The sequence below is a fragment of the Zingiber officinale genome, chromosome 8A (genome assembly GCF_018446385.1).
Source record: "Zingiber officinale cultivar Zhangliang chromosome 8A, Zo_v1.1, whole genome shotgun sequence".
NCBI lineage: Eukaryota > Viridiplantae > Streptophyta > Magnoliopsida > Zingiberales > Zingiberaceae > Zingiber > Zingiber officinale.
This window is the reverse complement of record NC_056000.1, coordinates 132,792,531-132,806,849: the sequence shown is the minus strand read 5'-3', so window position 1 is coordinate 132,806,849 and position 14,319 is coordinate 132,792,531. Positions and strand designations below refer to the sequence as shown.

General features: G+C 37.8%; 1 pseudogene; it reads right to left on the bottom strand.

Annotated features, from left to right (window-relative positions):
- Positions 1 to 1,254: 1,254 nt before the first annotated feature.
- On the bottom strand, positions 1,255 to 8,476 carry LOC122011275 (annotated as a pseudogene).
- Positions 8,477 to 14,319: the final 5,843 nt, after the last annotated feature.

Genomic DNA, 14,319 nt, shown 5'->3' with positions numbered 1-14,319 from the left:
TTGTAGGGTTCAGTTTTTACGCTCTACTAGGCCATTTTGTTGGGGGGTCCTGGGGCAAGAGTATTCATGTTTATACCCATTAATGTCACAAAATTCAGTAAAGTTGTGATTTTCAAATTCACCCCCGTGGCCACTTCTAATTCTTTTTATTTGAGTGTCTTTTTCATTTTCTATTAGTTTGCAGAAGATTTTAAATAATTCAAAGGTTTCATCTTTAGTTTTTATAAATTTTACCCAAGTAAATCTTGAGTAATCATCAATTAATACTAAGAAATATTGATTTTTGCTTAGTGACTTGGCTCCATGCGAATCAAACAAGTCTAGGTGAAGGAGCTCAAGTATAGAGGTAGTTCTATCTAGATTGGTTAATTTATGGTTTGACTCGGTTTGTTTACCTTGTTGACAAGCATTGAAGGTTGAGTTTTCAATAATTTTTAATTTGGGCAAATATCTAACTAGACCATTTTGACTCATCTTTGAAATGAGTCTAGTGTGAGTGTGACCCAACCTTCTGTGCCACAGCTCAGTTTCCTCTTGTTGTGTTAGAAAACACTTTATTGAGGATTTTGGTAGGTTAATGGTGTAGACATTATATTTCCTAGTGCCCTCACTACAACAAAAACCCTCATAGACATCGGTTTTCCACCGATGTCTATTACATTTTCGACCGATGTCTATGAAGGCGATGTAAAAGGTCTGTCATTTTAGACATCGGGTTAAAACTGGTGTAGTATCACTTAACGACACCGGGTGTAAAACCGATGTAATATTATATGTTAATAATACCAATTTTGACAGCGGTATACGACCGATGTAATATTAGTTAATGACACCGATTTTGCAGCAGTGGAAAACCGATGTAATATCAGTATTGTTTAACGACACAGATTCGATTTCTGAAACAGTGAAAAACCGATATTATACAGACAAGTCAATATCCTTGTAACCAACACATAAATATTATACACATCAAGTCTGTATCCACATAAATATTATACACATCAAGTCCGTATCCACCAATTGACTAGTTGAGGTACTAATTAGCCTACTACTTAAGTAAGAAACCCTTTTATTCAACTGTTCGGCATCCATCTCTTTGCTTGATTTCTTCTACCTCATGGAGGCCACCTTCTTTATCCTTTCCTTTACGTCAACTGCAGATGCATCTGCCACTTCAGCTTCAACGTCTCCTTTCTCCTAATTCTGATCATGCTCCTCCTGTTCCTTTGATGATTTTTCTTTCTTGGATTTCTTCTACTTTAAGATTCTGTTCTCGGAAGGAGCACGAACACTTTCTTTCTTCTCCCCTTCACTACTTTGCTCCAATTGCTTCTTGTCTGCATAACAAGGATAAACAAATTCAACACACATTAAATAGTCACTTCATATGTATGAAGCAACTCAAGTGAATTAAAATTTACTATCTATCAAAAATAAACTAATTAAAATTTGCAATGCCCATTTCATTAAAATTACAAGCTATAACAATATCATACCACATATATATACAGAACTTCGTTAAATATACTGTGGAAGGCAGCAACAAAACCACACATCTGTGCACGCCATGAAGTTCTCTTGTGGGGATTGAAACTTTAGCAAACTAAATTATCATTCACCTGGATAAAGAAAAAAAAATGAAAGAGAAAGAATGAACTCATATTTTGGTGATCTGTCGGTAACAGAAAAAGGTATATGAGCCACAATACACGCCTTGGCGAAAGGCATTTTTTGAATCAACTTATCTAAGAAAATAGGGATTTTAAAAAGAAATAGTTTTGGCGAGAATGAATGGTAGCAAATAAAGCAACCATACTGTTGGAACCCCGAGGTGTTTTGATGTGATCAAACAAGTTAAGTTAGGTCCTGCGTTGTTTAACCCTTGTGTCTAAGTGTGCAGGAACTTAGGAACACAGGAAGTCGAGCGGAAGACGCGGCTAGCGAGAAGGACGGCACGGGAGAGAGCCAACGGGCTCGGTGCGTCCGAGGGACGAGGTGTCCGCGGAAGAGTACACCGGTGGACGAGAAGAAAGGCGCGACATTTCTGAGAGATGAGAAGCTAGAGTGGAAGACTGCTCGAGAAGACCGAAAAATAGGTTCCAGTGAGCCCTATTTCGGATGGCCGAGATGACCCAAGCGAGCGAAGTCGGCACAGAATTCTCGGACAGAAAGTCAACACTGAGGTGACTAGAGTTTAGGCGCCCAGACCAAAGTGGTCCGGGCTAGGGCGCCCGGCCTACTTTGGTATGGGTGAGGGTGCCTCACCGAGGGGCCCTTGTTAGATGGCGGTCTGGGCGCACGAAGTTGTTCCAAGTGCCCGAACCAAATAAAACATTATCTTTTGCCCGTTGTATAACCGTTTGCGAGACGATAAGATTTGCCACGCTAGGGCCGCTCAGATAGCATCTGGGCTCCCATATCGTATCACATCAGCAAACAGTCAGTTTCTATTAGTGGACTATAAATAGAGCCCTGGTCTTCTCCTTTTTAAACAGCACACTCTGTACTTCAATTATCTTTCTATTTTTCAATTCTATGATTAATTTTTGTGTACGAGGCTTCTCTACCTTTGACATTTTGTTCGAGAAGGAGATCTTCATAGTGAGCTCATTTGTCTTAGAGTAGCAATCCTTTGATTGCCAATAAAGTAAATTGATTATCTCGTACTCCACCAAAATTCGAGGGAGACACAGTGGAAGCGTCGTATGGAGGTATTTCTAAAATCGAGATTGAAATTTATTTTATTATGAAATATGGTTTTGTAGCTCAAACGAATCGAGAAGAAAAAGAAGAAAGCAATTGGACAAAAAAGCGAGAATGAGTTAAGTAGCAAGCAGTAGTGCGGAACATCACCGCTAAGCGTATTACGCCTCAGAAGTAAACCGCCGGAAGCTACTCATCAGCTAAAGAACTTTGGAAGAAGTTTCTAGAACTCCACGAAGGCACATCCAAAGCGAAGCTCGCTAGAAGGGCATCCTCGAAACAAACTAATGAACATCCGCTTGGAGAAAGGTGAGAAAGTAGCGGTCTACATGCAAGGTAAAAGAACTAGTCTTGGTCTCGAGAACCTCGGTGAAGCGGTAACAAATTGGGACGCCTTACGTTACGCACTCAACGCCTATCCAGTGGACGTCAATCATCGACGCCTACTACATCTCAAAGGACACGGAGGTAAGTACATTAGAGGAATGTTTTCTACTCTTGAATTACGAAACTAGATGTGCGGGAGCGACAAAGGATACAACCCGGACTATAGCTGAACACAACTCGGAAGGATGAACTCGAGTCGGACTCAGAGACGATCAAGAAGCGCACATGGTAAGAAATTTTAAAAATTCTTTAGGTCTAATAAATTTAAAATGCAGAATAAAAGAATCAAAAGGAGGAAGAAAGGTGCGATGCTACCAGTGTCGGAAGGAGGGACACATAAGAGAAGACGCAGAACTCAAAAAGGAAAAGGAAGTCTCCCAAGAAACACAACCTAAAAGCAACTTGGGATGACACTTCTTCATCAGAATCGAAGCTCAAGAATACGGGATAGCAGATGGCAAGATCGATGGACAAAGTATATCGAATCGAGCAACGATGAAGAGGGCGACCTCGGATGAAGGCGTGACGGGGAGATTCGGGCTTTAAGTCGACATGGTAAGTGGTATGCCTCTTACCCCTGATCAACTTTACTCGGCATTAAGGCAATGACTAAATCCATGTATAAATTAGAAAAGAAAATGCCAAATTTAAAAATGAAATTTTGGAAACAAAAGGAATTTTAGCAAAATCATGTCTAATAGAGGATTTTGATAAATTGAAAATTCACAATGAAAAACTAAAAGAAGAAATAGAAAGATTGAAAAAATATAAAAGTTCAAATATTTCTACTTTTAGAAATTATAGAGTTTAAATTGGTATTATAGATTTCATCAAAGTCAAATTAGAAATATATCAAAAATCTATGTACCTAGGAAATACTTGGTTAACCCTGTAGGTAGGAACCTCTACTGGGTTCCAAAAACCTGTTTAATTTAACTTAGCATTTTCAGCAAGGAAATTAAACGACTAATTTCATTATGAGGCTTTGTCTAAGGAAGTGGTTGTTGCTCCAATAACCAAGAAGGCCTAGTGCCTCGCCACGACCTGGAAGCCAAGTATCGAAATGAAAAGTTTAATTGACTAACTGAAAAAGCATTAATTTAATTTACCTAATGCTTTAAAAGAGTTATTCAATTTATATAATTTATAATAATTTTTTTTGAAATTAAGTTTTTCTAATTGACTTAGAAAATTTCTGAAAATTATTGACTTAGAAATTTTCTGAAAATTGGCTTAGAAATTCTTTTTGGAAATTGACTTAAATCTTTTTAAATTAACTTAGATATTTTTTTAACTTAGGAATTTTTCTATGAATACTGTCTTAGACATTTTCCTTTGAAAATTGCCTTAGAAATCTTTTATAAAAATTCACGTTAAAATTTTCTGAATATTGACTTAGAATTTTTTTTACTAAATATTCTCTTTTGAAACATTGCCTTAGAAATTAATATTAATTGCCTTAGAAAGTTTTATGAAAATTCACTTAAATTTTTTTTACCTTAGACTTGTTTAAAGAACCCCTATTTTTAATGTGATCAAAGGGGGAGAAGAATGTTAAGTCTAGGGGGAGGTATATAAACTTTTTTATGAAATATCTTTGGACTTAATTACAAATAAATTGTTTTTATTGCATCTGTTTTTCCCTAGCTTAACTTGGGTTGCTCACATCAAAAAGGGGGAGATTGTTGGAACCCCGAGGTGTTTTGATGTGATCAAACAAGTTAAGTTAGGTCCTGCGTTGTTTAACCCTTGTGTCTAAGTGTGCAGGAACTTAGGAACACAGGAAGTCGAGCGGAAGACGCGGCTAGCGAGAAGGACGGCACGGGAGAGAGCCGACGGGCTCGGTGCGTCCGAGGGACGAGGGCGGAAGAGTACACCGGTGGACGAGAAGAACGTGCGTGGCGTTCGAGGGACGAGAAATCGGGAAGGAAGGCTGCTCGAGGAGAAGGCCGGAACATGGGTTCGGGTGAGCCCTATTCGGATGGCCAAGATCACCCAAGCTAGTGGAGTCGGAGCAAGACCCAGACCGAGAGAGCTGAACCGAAGCGGAGCGATCAGACGGAAAAAGTCAACCGAGTTGACTTTTGGGGTCCGGGCGCCCGAGGGTTTTGACCAGATCGAGTCAAACTCGATCAACGTTGGGGATAAAGTTTATCCCAGTCGCCCGGAACCCTTCCGGCGCCCGAAGTATAAATATAGCCTTGGTCCAGAAGCAAATCAATTAATTAGAATGACGAACTTGTAATCAACTTCTGTGTGCTTTACTTTTCTTCTTGTACGTTCAACGCTGTAAGAGGCTACTCCGCCCAGAGGAGAATCAGATAGTGCGCTTACATTCCTTGGATTAGCAATCCCCTGATTGCAAACCAAGTAAAACTCTGGTGTCTATTTTTCTTTACTTAGTCTCTGCCTTTTTTAATTACAAGTTCTTTTAAGTTAGTTGAATATCCGAGAAGGGTTTTTGGTTTTAATTTGTAGGGCAATTCACCCCTCCCCTCTTGCCGGCCTCCAAAGGGACCAACACATACCTTGTGAGGAGGTACTAGGGCTATCAGTCAGTGGCTTAAAATCCTTAAGCTCCATGAAGTTCATCCAAGGCTTGACCCAGACTTTAGCCTCATATTGTTTTTTAGATCCACAATCATTAGCCTCCAGAGTCAGGTAGTACATTTTACCAGCTACAACTTGCTCTTTGGCCTTCAATAACTGTGTAAACTTGAGAAGAGCATTCTACACAAAATGATATCAATTAGAGGAAAATGTTGAAGAAATAAAATCAGCCAAGAAAAGGAAAAAAATGGTTGATTCCAGAAGTCAGCCAATAAAATCAGCAACATCGCCTTTAGACCTAATTACACTAGGCTCCTCTTTGTTTCAAATGGTTATAACTTGTTGGAAATCCTTGTCAAAACTATATCATAATCAATACTATCCTTTAGACCTAATTACACTAGGTTCCTCTTGGTTTCATAATTCCTATAACCTGCCTGGAAATCCTTGTCAAAACTATACCATAACCAATTCTATCCCTACAGTGATGCTAGTATTTCAGGGGGTGATAAGGCAACATGGAATTCAGAGGGGCTTGCAGTAAAACCACAGGTCAATCATAAGCAGATAGTGCCAAATGATTAAGTTTGATCTATATCCCACAAGCTCACTATTGTACATTCTTATCCTGAGAGTAGAAAATTGGAAGATTGCCGTATGCTAGGCTAGTTCATAAATAACTCAAAACTTCATACATGAACATCAAAGTAAATATCAAAATCTGCATCATAAAGTATTACTATAGACATAGTCAGATAGAAGGAAGAGTACTTGACAATCCGAACTGAATTAAGAATTGAACAATTAGCGAAGGACTCAGGACTTTTTCAAAATTTAGGTAATCAGCCGTTGACACAAGTTTTGAAGGAAACAAAAAACATGTACATGATCTTGAAAACTACCTAAAGTTAGCTGACCTAGCATCAGTGTTAAAGTAAATAGTCATATATATAAATCATAAATAAAGTTACCAAACTAAAAATTCTCATTGTCAACCCAAATCCTATCACAATCTCCACGAATACAGGGTGGTTCATTGTCATCAGTTTCGTCAATATCCATTGATGACATCCATTTTGTGAAGCATTGGTAATGAATTGAAGGATCTCCCAACTTAGCATCAGTGATGTATTCAAAATACTCTCTATTTGTCCTCGACCGCAATGACAATTCTAAGAAATGCAATGTTGAATATCAATTACATGAACAATTACCTATTGGTTAAGACAAGGCACTTTGAGAGATTGCTTCGGAATTGAGTGGCAACAAGGGACACAGCCTAAAAAAAAGTTCCAACTAAGTATAAAGTTATAATCACATCTTGTGGAGTTTGAAAGTATAAAGATAAATTTAACATGGACCTGATGCATCGCAACATAAGCAAAACCTTTTTGTAGGAAAACCCTGCGGCCAACAAATAATTCTGGCACTTCTTCAAAGGGTGCCTGCATGTAAACACAGGTCAGTAGAAACTAAGGAAACATTGTTGTAGTAAAAAAGAGAGTTTAGACTAAAAACAAGTAGATAAATGGTACCTTAAAAAAGAGTGTATCAGCTGCAAAAAACAATAAAAATTTGTCAAATTACTAGACATAACAGTAAAAGCTATAAATGATTGAGCAACTGGTATCTGTGTTACTTTCAAACAGAACAAAACAATTTGTAGTATTGTAATATGACATCCTAGATAAAACCATGGCCAAAGAACATGAGAAAAATGCATCTCGATGGAAAGAGATGTCTAAAAATTTGTAGTATTGTAATATGACCAGAAATATGGTGCATAAATTTGTAGTCATACCTCGAATTCTGCATGACTAATAGCCTTATAGGGTAGCTGAAATTCGGACATGAGTGACCTCTACGAGCAATAGAACATAATTTTGGTAAATGAAATTAGATAAGAGCTCCAAACCCCATACAAGGTATCCAGAATATACCTATGACTCGGGGCTTTCTAGTCGGAATCGATAGCGGAAAAGAGAAGTCTCCATGGAAAGAAACCATTTCCTTAATTCATCCCTAGGAGGTGAAGGAGATAACACTCAGGAAAGATAGTGTGATATCAAAATAAAACATGACCATAAAAATCAAAACCTACATTCTACAATATGCAAGACGGAGAACGAAGTGTGAAATGATATCTTTGTTCATGACCTCTGATGGATCTTGATGCCTCATATGTGCCCTCCATAGTTCAGTTACCTAATTTTCCCAAAATAAAACATATATTTAAAAGTAAAATGAGCGATCCAAACAAAATCACACGCAATACCAATTTCTCCATCTCTTCGGGCCTTTTTCCTCGGGGCAAACCATCTGAAATACCCTGCAGGACTTCATGAAAACAATCGAATATAAGTTACCAACAAAGCCAAACAGACGCAGGATAGGGAAGTTGATCAAGGAAGGGGAGGTATACAATGAACCACAAACCCTAGAAATGGGAAAAGATCAGGTTTTGCAAGGTACCTCGGAGGCGATCTATGGCGTAGAGTTCAAAATCTTCCATCCAGACCTTGAGGGAGTATACAACGAACTACAAACCCTAGAAATGGGAAAAGATGAGGTTTTACAAGGTACCTCGGAGGCAATCTATGGCGTAGAGTTCAAAATCTTCCAGCCGGACCTCGAGGGAGTATACAACGAACCAAAAACCCTAGAAATGGGAAAAGATGAGGTTTTGCAAGGTACCTCGGAGGCGATCTATGCCGTAGAGTTTAAAATCTTCCAGTCGGACCTCGAGCGCAGGCACGGAGCGGTAGAAAGAGAGTTTAGCCGACGTTGTCGAGGCGGCAGCATGAGTCGATTCCCTCTGTGATCGAACAATCTCCATTTCCTACGTCTCTGAATGCTCTGTTAGAATGTATACTAAAAGCCTAGCTTTTGGTATAAAACATTTATCTAGAAATAAGAATCACATTGATCAAATGTCTACATTTGTGATAAATGTCGTTGTTCAATTAATTTATATTGTAGATAACATGGTGTGTGGTGTCACACACAGAAGATTATGTTATCAGTACCTTATAAATTATAAACAGTAGCTCACGACCAAGATGGAAAGGAACAAACCATTGGAAGGTCGTAGTGTAATTAGGTATTAGTTTATCTTAACTATATAATTACACTAGTACACTTAGAGTGTATTGAGTAGGACCATTTGAGGTCGTTCCTTTTATACTGACTTTATGAAGGAACAAATACCTCAGTTATTATGGAAGTGTGTACTCTTAATCCTAATATAATAACAAGCACATATATTTGATATTTATTTCTTTAATTTATCAATGGGTGAGATTTAGTTCGATAAATCAATAAGCCCGATAAGTTGGGAAATGATATCACTTATAGTGTGTGTTGTTGATTATAGAAGGAAACTATGTCCTAGTAATCTAGGTTAAGAATGTCCCCAAGAGGAGCTCATAAGGATTGTCATGTTAAACCCTGCAGGTGGACTTAGTCCGACATGACAATGAAGTTGAGTGGTACTACTCTTGGAGCTAGATATTAATTGCGTTGTCATTAACTTACTTAATTAGTGGACATTTGTTATCTTAAACACAGGGAGACTAACACACTCATAATAAGAAGGAGCCCAAAAATGTAATTTGGGATTGGTGCGGTAGTTCAATAATAGTTCTCTAGTGGAATGAATTATTATTGATAAAATTAAGTTGTGTGTTCCGGGCGAACACGGGATGCTTAATTTTATCGGGAGACCAAAACCAATTCCTCCTCTCGGTCCCTATCATAGCCTCTTATTTATAGAGCACTATACCCACCTATACCCACCTTCTATACCCACCTAAAGGGGGCCGGCCAAGCTAGCTTGGAATCAAGCTAGGGCCGGCCTAAGCATGGTTTAGGGTGGCCGGCCCTAGCTTGAACCCAAGCTAGAGAGGGCCGGCCATAATTAAATTAAAAAGGATTTTTAATTTTAATTTTTATTATGTGGAAGATATAATTTATTAAAGAGAATTAAAATTAAAATATCTCTCTTAAAAAGATCTACAAAAGATTAAAGAAAGAGATTAGATCTCTTTCCTTATTTGTAGATTAGAAAGATATTTTATTTTTTCTCTTTAAAAATTATTCACATGATTGAAAATTAAAATTATAGAAATTTCTTTTTATCAACCATGATGGGATTTTAAAGGGAAATTTTATTTTTTAAAATTTTCAAAGACAAATAAGGAAGTTTTAATTGTTGATTAAAAATTGGCTTATTTGTTCTCCATGAGGTGGCCGGCCACAATTCAATTAATTAGGAAATTTTATTTATTTTTTATTAATTAATTATTGTCAAATAAAGTTAAGGAAATTTTATTATAAATAAATTTCCTTATTTGACAAAGCCAAGGAATATAAAAGAAGGGGTAGGGGAGCCTTCATGAGGTACAACTTCTATTATTTCTCTCCCTCTCTTATTCCTTGGTGTGGCCGGCCATCCTCTCTTTTCCTCTTCCTCTTTGTGGTGGCCGAACCTCTCTCTCTTCCTTTGGAGCTTTTGTGGTGGCCGGATACTACTTGGAGAAGAAGAAGAAGAAGGAGAGAAAGCTTGCATCCCTTGGAGCTTGGTTGGTGTTTTTCTTTCATCCTTGGTGAAGCTTTCTTTGTGTTGGCCGAACCTAGCTAGGAGGAGAAGAAGGTTCATTGGTGGTTTCTCATCTTGGAAGATCGTTGCCCACACAACGTCCGAGGTTAGAAGAGGAATATGGTAGAAGATCAAGAGGTTTTTCTAAAAGGTATAACTAGTAATTTTACTTTCTGCATCATACTAGTTATTTTTGGAAATAATACCAAATACAAGAGGCTTACATTCTAGTATTTCGAATATGTTTTTCAAAGTTGTGTTTTTTTTTATTTATCCTTGTGATTTGATTGTTCTTTTCGGTTAACCTAAAGTTATTTTAGGAAATTAAATATTAGATTTCTATAAAAGGTTTTGTCTAGTCGGTGGTGGTTGCTCCCATATCCAAGAAGGCCATGTGCCTCGCCACGTCAGTACTCGGAACCAATTATGGAAATTAATATTTAATGGAATTAATAACTTAAGGTGATTTGGGTCGAACGTGTTAAGTTCCGCAGGAGATCCAAGTCAAAACCTAAAAGAACAAATAGATTAAGTTTTGGATCAAACGTGTTACGTTCCGCAGGCGATCCAAAATTTAATTTAAAAGAACACATGGTAGCTAGGAAAAAGGTTCAGACCTTTGTACAAAATTTTATACAGTGGAACCTCTAGGCTTTCCGAGTAGCAATCAGCAATTGGTATCAGAGCTAGGGTTTTGCCTCTGTGTATTTGGTATTAGTTTAATTATGCACATGTCATACATAATTTAGGCAGGTTAATAGTAGGATGTGCTAACTTTGTGGATGCAGGATCCAACTATTATGGCTTATAGTTATTATGTGTGTGATTGGACCCTTGGACATGTCAAGGGCATTTTATTGTGTGTGCATGATTGTATTATAAAATACAGCAGGAGCTGTATTTAGTTTTATTAGGATTTTATTTTTTGATCTAGTTACATGTACATTCCTTTTATGGAATATAGGATCGATGGATGTAAATTTTATTTTATGTTCGATCTAGTTTACATGTACATTCCTTCGAGGAATATAGGATCGAAAAATGTAAAATTCTATTTATGTCGCGGATCTAATCTTGCAAAGTGTGGAACCTTCTGAGGACCAGAGGCGCAGCGAAACTAGGAGCAAGATGGATGCGACAGCTAGACCCGGTAGCGGTGGCCAAATATGGCAGCAGCTTGGGATGACAACACACGGAGGACAACTAGAGATAAAAGCCATAATAGTTGAAAATTAGATTTTCTATTTATTGCTTTTATATTGTGCTGTGTGTGCATGTTAGTTTACATATTTAGTAGGCTAGCATAGTTAAAATTCCTCATTTATAAATAACTAAGTGGGAGAGGGATTTTTAAGTAAATCCCATGGTCTCCATTACTGGTTTGTAAGTGATGCAGACAAGCTTGCGCGTTGGCTCTGAGTGCCTTCCTCCATAACGGATGAGCTTGTTTGTGGATCACTAGAACAGACTTCCATTTTTGGATGACTATAGGAAGTTAATTAAGAGCGTGTGATCTTCCCCAACGGAAGGGGCATAATCTTATTAATGGACTTAGTGTCAAGTAATGATATACACTTAGACACATCTAATAGTATCCTCCCCATCGGAGTCACTGCTATTATTTGTGTGACCAAATGATACCAACTATTAATTTTATTTGTCAAAAAGTTAGGTTGACAAGATAATAAAATTAATGGGTTAAAACCTTCCTTTTACAAATGTTGAATTCGTATACGTCCACACTAACGTGGCATGCAAAATTCACGGTGTTTGAAGTGTTGGATAATTTAAATAATATTATTTGAGGAATCAATATTTTTTTTATTTTATTCAAAAGTTTTTGACCAAATATTTGATCAAAGACAGATCAACTATTAATTTTATTTCGTCATAAAGTAAAGTTGACGAGACAATAAAATTAATGAATAAAATCTCCTCTTCGATTTTGTATACGTCCACACTATCGTGGCATACAAAATTTATGGGGATTTTTAAGGAGTTGATCTTGACCAAATATTTTTGTGATTCTTAGGATTTAAAATGTTTGTCAATTCCCTAGTAGTCATACTATAGAAAAGACTTAGTAATCCCAATTGTAATGATTGGAAATAGGACTTGGACATTAAGGTAGACTGTCTTCTTAGAACTAAGAACAATATAGGTGTATTTAATTTATTAGTTGAAACAAGTTTAGTGGTGTTATCTACCAGAACCTGGAGTGTAGATACAGATGCCATTAATCATGACCGCAATTCATTGCAGGGTTCTAGGAAATCCGGCAACTAAATGAAAATTAAAACACCGTCTACATGGGCACTACTATAAAAATGGTAGCTGTGGCAGTGGGAGATGTTTATCTTTTGATAAGAATAAAAAGATTTGGGTAATTGTCTTTACGCACTAAGTTTAGAAAGAACTTGTAACGCCTGAAAATTCTCGAAACTACATTATAAATATTCTACGATTTTTCTGGAATTTTTAGATATTTTTCCGGAATTTTCCGAGTAGCGGAAGCAGCAAAAATAAATAGAACCGCAAAATAGCTTAGGCGGGAATCGAACCCGAGACCTATGGTTTAGGGATAATGTTAGTAACCGGTTGAACCCAGCAGGGCCGTGCTGAGAGAAAGGAGAACCAAATATAATTATAATTGAGTGGGGCCAAAATACCCACTTATTATAAATAGGAAACTTAAAGAGGGTTTGGTTTATTTTATTTTGGTTCGGCACATCCTTCTCCACCGAAACCCTCTCACGCCACCTCTCCCTTTTCTTCCTCCTTCTTTCGGCGCCACACCGAGGAAGACCTAGGGTTCTTTCTCTAGGGCCCCAAGGACACTTTCCGGCGACGATTTCGACACGAGGGCGCACTCCTTCGCGAGAGGAACGCATAGACGCGAGAAGTTTCTCGAAAGGGTCATCTCCACCGGAATTCTAGCGAATAGAATCGTAAGAAATTACGAACCGGAGGTAAGAAACCCCTCACCTGCAGTATAATAGCTACCGTGTGATTTTTCTGTGCATTAGTTTAGTTATATGCGTATGTTTTCGACACATAGGGTGTATTTAACCCTCCTCGCAGGTTTAGGGATTTAGTGAGTACCTTTAGATGGGCCGGACACATCTCTTCTCCTTCAGTTGGAGGTTTAGATGCTGTTGGGTGCCTAAAGGTAGTCTCCCTAATAGAGAGGGGAGTTACAGCACACTAGGTGTTCGATTAAATAACCAGCTTAGAAAAGAATGCAACTTAGGCATTTTTATTAGCACGGTTGAATGCATTAGAAGCATCTAAATTAGTAAATCAGTTTATTCTAGCTTATATGGGACTACGGTCCAATGGGTGGGCTCCCACAGTCGCCTCTAGGTTCAGACAACCTAGCTCTAGGTTCAGATAACCTAGAAAGAGCTATTTAGAACAGTTTAGCTATACTCAGTATTTTACTTTTCAGTTGGCACTGTACTGGATTAGATATCCATTGGGCTGGGCTCCCATAGTCGGTCCCTAGGTTTAGATAACCTAGTAGCTCTACTAAATTCGGGACTTGCAACCCCGGGTCTAGTTAGAGATGCACGCATAGCACGTACAGTTGCCGGGCCCCTCAGCAGCATGTTTAGTATTTTCACTTATTATATGTATACGATTTTCAACCTTTCACAAATTAGTTCGTGAATTCAGTACAGTTCTAGCAGTAGCTCAGTATTAGCGTAGCTCAGTTCTTAGTATTAGCTTAGTTTTTCCCTGTGAATATGCATGATGACTTTATGTTCAGCTTTAGATATGTCATGATTGTATGCTTATATGCCATGCCATGCTTAGTTTATTCAGTATATCCAGCATATGTTTTAAACAGCATGATTTAAAATCATATTTGCATCGTTGCATGTTTTGTGAGGTAGATGGTTTCTTACTAAGCTTTTTAGCTTATAGATACTACTTTTCTTATACTGCAGATAAAGGTAAAGGAAAAGTGGATCAGTAGGCTGGAGGGCAATGCTATCAAGATGTGTGTGGGCAGGAGTTGGAATAAAGATCTTTGGGATCTAAACAGTTTTACTTCAGTATTAGCACCTTGCGTTTTTAGT